Source organism: Octopus bimaculoides, chromosome 15 (assembly GCF_001194135.2).
Source record: "Octopus bimaculoides isolate UCB-OBI-ISO-001 chromosome 15, ASM119413v2, whole genome shotgun sequence".
Lineage (NCBI taxonomy): Eukaryota > Metazoa > Mollusca > Cephalopoda > Octopoda > Octopodidae > Octopus > Octopus bimaculoides.
This window is the reverse complement of record NC_068995.1, coordinates 37,177,389-37,184,684: the sequence shown is the minus strand read 5'-3', so window position 1 is coordinate 37,184,684 and position 7,296 is coordinate 37,177,389. Positions and strand designations below refer to the sequence as shown.

Here is a 7,296-nt window from a genome sequence, read left to right as displayed (position 1 = left end):
ATATATATACGCATATATATATATTTATATATGCGTGTATGTGTGTGTGTGTATGCGTATATATCTTATATAAAAATAGCAAGTTTAGTCGGATGAAAAGACTCCGGTACTTATTTTTTTTAAACCCTAATACTTACTCTATCGGTCACTTTTGCCTATCCGCTAATTTACGAGTATGTAAATGCACCAACACTGGTTGTCAAATTTTCGTAGGTGCGTGTGACACATCAGTCTTGTGAGTTGGACATATCTTACATGTCCACGAAAATTTAAGTTATATGGAGCATTGCCAAACTGTTTAGTACATATAACTTAACCGTAATGTACTGAGTTCTACTTTCGTTTGTTCATTAACTCACAGATACATACATACTTGTGAATGATACGCATTCTTTGATTATTTCGCTTGTTTTTGTCACAAAACTGCATCCATACTGGAATAACAACTCTAAAGGGTTTAAAGAAGTTGATTATAATACTTATCTTAAATTAGTACAAGAATCTGGCGCTGCAACCACTTGGTTTCGCGTTCAGTTTTATTATGCAGCATCTTGCGTATTTTATATGGCTGGAAGAGTACCAAAGGACTGGTGCAGTGCCTGTATAGTACCACTGTACAAGGGAAAAAGGGATAAATGTGAGTGTGGACATTTTGGGGGCATAAGCCTGTTGTGTGTGGTTGGTAAACTGTATGGGAGACTCTGGTTGTTAGGTTGAGGAAATAGACAGAGGGTAGACAGAGGGTGTACTAGTGTGGTTTCAGGAGTGGAAGGGGGTATACAGATCAAATAAGACAGATGTGTAAGAAGTTTTTGGCAAAAGGGAGGGGGGTGTATTGGGCCTTTATGGACCTAGAGAAAGCATATGACCGAGTGGATAGGGATGCAATGTGGCAGTTGTTGCGGTTGTATGGAGTAGATTGTAGGTTGTTGAGAGCTGTTCAGAATTTTATATAAAGAATGTAGGACGTGCATTAGTTTGGATGGTGAAGTGCGTGACTTGATGTGAAAGTGGGGGTTAAGACAGGGTTTTGTAATGTCTCCGTAACTGTTTGATTTATATATGGATGGTGTGGTGAGAGAGGTAAATGGTAGAATCCTTGGTAGGGGAGCCCAAATGTTGAGAGAAAATGGAGAGAAATGGCAGGTGAGTCAGTTGTTGTTTGCTAATGATACATCACTGATAGCGGCTTCGGAAGAGCAACTGAGGAGACTGGTGGTAGGGTTTGGAAGAGTGTGTGAGAGGAGGAAACTGAAATTGAATGTAGCTTAAAGTTGAAATTGAATGTAGCTTAAATGTTCGAGAGATGTAATGGCTGGTAGGATGGATGTGAGTATAAATGGTGAGATGGTAGAGGAGGTGAGTGTTTTTAGCTATCTGGGATCACGTGACGGCGGATGGGGAGTTGGCGGAGGAGGTGGGATACAGAGTGAGGGAACAGAGTAAGATACTTGGAGTTGTGAAAGATATGCTGAGAGATAAAGGGTTGAGTATGAAAGCGAAAAGCCGTGTGTATGACAGAGTGATTGTACCGACAATGTTATATGGTGCAGAGACGTGGGGAATGAGAGAAGAGGAAAGGAGGCGACTGGATGTGTTTGAGATGAGATGTCTGAGGGCTGTGGTTAGTGTGACACGGGTGGACAGGATGAGGAATAAGGAAGTGTGAAGACGACCAAGAATGAGAGAAAAACTAACACCCAGATTGGATAGACGAAAGTTGAGGTGGTTCGGCCACATGGAGAGAATGGATGAGGAGCGGATGATAAGGAGAATGATGAAGGCTGAAATTGTAGGTAGCATAACCAGAGGCAGACCTCGGTTTGTGTGGACGGATGGAGTGAGGGAAACTTTGGTGGTTGGAGGTGTTGGAGTGAGAGAGGCAAGAGAGTTTATAAATGATAGGAAAGCTTGTTGAATTTGTGGATGGATGAGTGAATTTTGATGTTACTCAAAGGGGTACGGAATCAGCATGGTACGGCGGGGATAAACCAGCATATACTGTCAGGCACCGCTGCTGATATTGGGGATTGCGTTCTATGTTTGATCCGAACATAGAACGAGGTTCGTCCGTTTGAACTGAGAAGTGAATGGAAGGCCTGATGTGTGTCTTGTGGCTACCCACTCCCAAAAGAGTATGGGAATAGGCCTGGGTATATATATAATACCGTCTAATGCTTTCTGAGCGAATTAGATAGACAGAAACTGTGTAGAAGCCCGTTGTAGATATGTGTATGTTTGTCTACCACTGCTTGAAAACTGGTGTTGGTTTGTTTGCGTCCCAGCAGCTTAGCGATCCAGCAAATGATACCGATAGAAAAAATATCAGGCTTAAAATATACACTGAGGTCGATTTGTGCGGCTAAACTTTTCAAGCACTGCCCCAGTATGGCAGCAGTCCAAAGACTGAAACGAATAGATGACAAAGATGCTAATTCTTTCAGTCTTTTTTAAAGATAGGAGCAATGTATACAATAATTTCATCAAGTCAATGGAATTAAACTTTTAGTTAAAAATCTTTGATTCATTGTCTGAAAAGTAATAATTTCTCATTCCTCTGAATGGAACTAAAACTTTTCGGCATTACGTAAAACAAGATTATTGGGGAAGCAACCTTAGATGTTTCTTGTCAATGAAATAACTTCAATATTAAGAAAAATCTATTGTTGCTTCCACTTTTGTTTTGCTTCACATAATGCTAAGTAGCTTCTGGGGTGAAACGAAAACTATAAAATCAAGCAACTAAACAAAATTATCAAAATTCAATATGCAGAAACAGCAACCAGCCGTGATATTTAAAAATAAGATATTGACTGTTTTTCTTTGGTGAGTTGGAGGTGGGATGCGCAGCAATCAAAACCATTGTGAAAATCTAGAGGAGATACAATGCACGAAAGATTACATTTTTAACACCTAAATTCCCAAAGAATATATGATCAGTTCTTTATAAAGAGATGTCAGAATGTGCTTTACATTACCCGCAAATAATTTCTAACTCTCGGTTCACTAGCATGCACATAAATAAAGATTGTTATAAACGTGTCAATAGATACATCATATGCTTTGGAGGTAATCTAGAAAATAGACTGCAGCTGTAAATTCTAGCTCATATTCCAGTTCACTGCTTTCTTTTATATTCCGGTCTCATAGAACAAGGATATTATTCTTAACAATAAACTTAGAATATAGTTATTTGGATTTAGCTTTTATTTTTGAATCCTGAAAGATTTTTCTATACGTTTTTGTTTACAACTTTATGAAAATATCTATATTTCATAAATCTCTTGAGTTATGATATAAAGCTTTCATCGGATAAAAAAAAAACTTATGAGATATTTTGTGACTCTAACAGCGGTTGAAAAATTTCCTTCGTCTATTATTTCCGTTCTGCTGTTTCTGTTATGAATTGCATTTTAATTTATATAACCATACATTCTAGTATAGCTGGACTGAATCAGCTGACACTATTGTATATGTTCTTTGTATTCTGCTATAAAAAAAATTATTTTACACTACGTAGACGTAACGTCTGCTTAACACAAGTGAATAAAAACCTTTATGTTGCGGAAACGTGAAAATGATAACAATAAGGGTTGATAATGCCTAACGATGGTATTGTCAGAAGTAATAGGAAATTTGCGATTAAGAATATTGGTTTCTTTTAATGACCCAAAATAAATTTATCCAAGGCGGATATATTGACCACACAAAGACGAAACATTTTACAATACATTCTTTTTAGTGCTGTATTCAAATTTCACATAGTTATCATTAGTCCTTCGTATGTTGTTGAAATAAATAGTAAAACTGTTAAATCGATTCAATTAACGGTTATTTCTCACAACAATTTGTCGTTTCCTTGCAGTAGTGATTGAAATCCTTTTATAAATCAAAGACATTGACCAAGTCAATGTGAAGATGAATTGTTGTTGCTCGGCATATATTCTAATGTTTTATTGTTACTAGTAAGGGTAACACGGAATACCTGGAGTCCTTCGATTTTTTTTGGATTGTTTCTTTTACTCTTAGTTTTCCATGATTATTTTTCATAATCCATTCTGTGTAAAACTTCACTGTTTCTGTAACTTCATCTTCAAATGTCCTCTCGTCCATTGCCCTTGTGGCAAATAAAGAAACTATTACTATTCATATTATATGTTTGACTTTTGCTTTGTATTTGTACGAGTTGACTCCAAGTCTCACCCAGAGACCTCAAGAGGTAACAAGTTAGAAATTCAAGTTGGTGTTATGCCTGTGATATCATATATTTGGTTTTGGACAAAGTATTATTCTAGAGAGTGTTTAAGAAAACATAAGAAAATTATAAGTTTGTTTTAAAATTTGAGATTACAGAAATAGTATTTTACGTAGGAAATGGGCAGTTCCCATGAGCACTATCTTTTGAATTTCTGCCATTTTGGGGTTTCCTGGTATCTGAGCTAGGTAGGAATCATTGTTATCATTCCTAGGGTACCTATGACAACAGGTATTGTTTTAGCCTTGAAGTTCCACATTTTTGACAATTTCTATTTCAAGATCTTTATACTTGCTCAGTTTTTGGTAGGTCTTGACAGATACATTTATGTCGATTGGGACATTCATATCAATGAGAAGCATGATCTTTGTCTGATGTCTTTCAATATAATGCCTTGCCTATTCGCATCTATCATTCTGTCAGTTTGAGCGGTGAAGTTCCAGAGGAGTGAGATGTGATCATTTGCAAGCACTGGAGGTGGTTTGTGTTCCCACCAATTTTTATCATGGGGCAGGTTCAGATTTTTGCAAATTACCCACTGTGCTGCTCTATCATGATTGTTGAGATACTATATCGGTGCAAGAAAACTGCACATGGAGACAATATGATCAATGTTTTCATTTTGTTGTTTCCATACACGACATGTTGGGCTACTGCCGTTCTTTAATATGTTGGCCTGGTAACTCCTTGTATGTCGGCATTGATCTGGGGTTGCTGTGATAAAACATTCTGTTTCTGATTTTAAACCAGAAGACACTAACCATTGATGGGTAAGTGCTGTGTCAACATCAGCATTATTAGTTCTTTTTGGGTATTTGCTATTCAGATTTTTTTTTTTTTTTTGCCATTTGTCAGTAAAAATATCTGAGGCAACAGTTTTAGCCCGGGTTTTCATACGCTTGGCTTTTTCTGTGCTTGTTTCAAGTACGTCTAATTCTGGGATTTGTTGTATTTGGAATTCACTTAAATATTCCTTTGCCTGTTTTGTTACTGAGTATGATGCTTTCTTGTTTTCAAGCTTTAAGACAAGTTTTAACAACCAGTCATCAGGGAGAGAGGAAAGGATGAATATTCACAACAGTTGTGGATATTAAAGTTTGTGTGTTTGAAAAGTGTAGATATGTCGTAAAGTTGTAAATTTGTAAATTTCTTAACTTATTTTGAAGGGAATTTTAAATACTCACAGGATATTGTAGATATTCCAGTCTTTGAGAGTTATTTTTTCCCCGTTGTCCTGCTGGGTCATATTAGTGTTTCTATGGCTTTCGGCTACTGAATGGTCAGAGCAGCGAGGAACACGTCCAGTCGCTGTCAAGGCTGGTTCTCCTATCTTATTATTGTTTTATCTCAAGTTTTGTTAGAACTCCTGTAGTCTTGCATGAGTAGTTCATTCATTCATGCTGAGATCAAAAATATCTTTTGCCTTTCGTGTGTTTCAGTCATTTGACTGCGGCCATACCGGAGGGTTTTAATCAAACAAATCGACCCCAGGACTTGTTTTTTAAGCTTAGTACTTATATTATCGGTTTCTTTTGCTAAGTTATGTGGACGTAAACACACCGACAGCAATTGTCAAGTGGTGGTGGTACTAGACAAACACACACACACATACATATACGCATGTTGTTGGGAAGCAAGCGTCTTACCACACATCCACACCTGCACATATATTTATATTCTTATTCTTATATAACCCAGTACTTTCAAGAGAAGGGTTAAGTACCAAGTGCTCAACTGGTACTTATTTTATCGACCTCGAAAGGATGACATGCAAACTCGACCTCGAAGGAATTTGAGCTCATAATGTTAAGACGGACGAAATGTCGCTAAGTAGTTTGTCCGGTGTGCTAAAGATTCTGCCAGCGTGCCTCCTTAATAAGAACTAACGGGACCCATGAATATTTCACGGAATTAATGGTAAACCTATCGGGTTATTTCTGAAAACTTTATCCAAAAAGCTGAGACCGTAGCCTGTGTTGTGTCTGTATGGAAAGATAGTCGCTCGTCTGCTACTCATTGAAAAGTGAAAGAAATTGGAATACGATGATTACTTAATGCACTTTATATACTTTATGCACAATTATATAGACTTAATGTTGTTGTTGGCACTCCGTCGCTTATGACGTCGAGGGTTCCAGTTGATCCGATCAACGGAACAGCCTGCTCGTGAAATTAACGTGCAAGTGGCTGAGCACTCCACAGACACGTGTACCCTTAACGTAGTTCTCGGGGATATTCAGCGTGACACAATGTGACAAGGCTGACCCTTTGGATTTCAGGCACAACAGAAACAGGAAGTAAGAGTGAGAGAAAGTTGTGGTGAAAGAGTACAGCAGGGTTCACCACCATCCTCTGCCGGAGCCTCGTGGAGCTTTAGGTGTTTTCGCTCAATAAACACTCACAAAGCCCGGTCTGGGAATCGAAATCGCGATCCTATGACCGCGAATCCGCTGCCCTAACCACTGGGCCATTGCACCTCTACTTATAGACTTAATACACAGCATTCATAAAATAAATATTCACTCTTATTTTTCCCTTTTCCCCATAAACAAAAAAATATCTTGTACATATGTTTCAGCCTTTAGTTAAATTGTATATATCTGCCACATAAATAAGAGTGAATATGTCACAGATTTGCACTTATGCGTATGCATTAAGTGATAGGTAATATAAAAAAAAAACTTAGTTCAATTAAAATAAAATACAGTTTTTACTATGCAGTCACCACCAGCAGCACCTGTGCCACTACCAGCATCTACATCTCCACCACCACCACTTCCATCTCCACCACCATCATCATCTCGTTCTGTCCTCTCTCTTTCTGCCTTTTTTAACCTCAACGACAAAACATCACCCCTCTGGTAAAATTATATTTTTAACTCCCCTTCTCTACTTTTAACTAACTTTTTTGTCATGTAATAAATATTACGTTCCCCCGACCTCACGTTACGGACGCTTCTCTCTCCTTTTTTTTTTCTTTCGTCCCCTTTCTGTCTCACTCTTCGCTTATCCTCTTTTTCTGTCTTCCTTTTTTTCTCTCT

At 37.9% G+C, this 7,296-nt stretch overlaps 1 protein-coding gene across 1 annotated transcript in view; it reads left to right on the top strand.

The window, feature by feature from the left end:
- LOC106875431 (protocadherin Fat 4) overlaps window positions 1-7,296 on the top strand; it is a 483,512-nt gene that overhangs the window by 230,678 nt on the left and 245,538 nt on the right. The gene's annotated exons all lie outside the window — the stretch shown is intronic.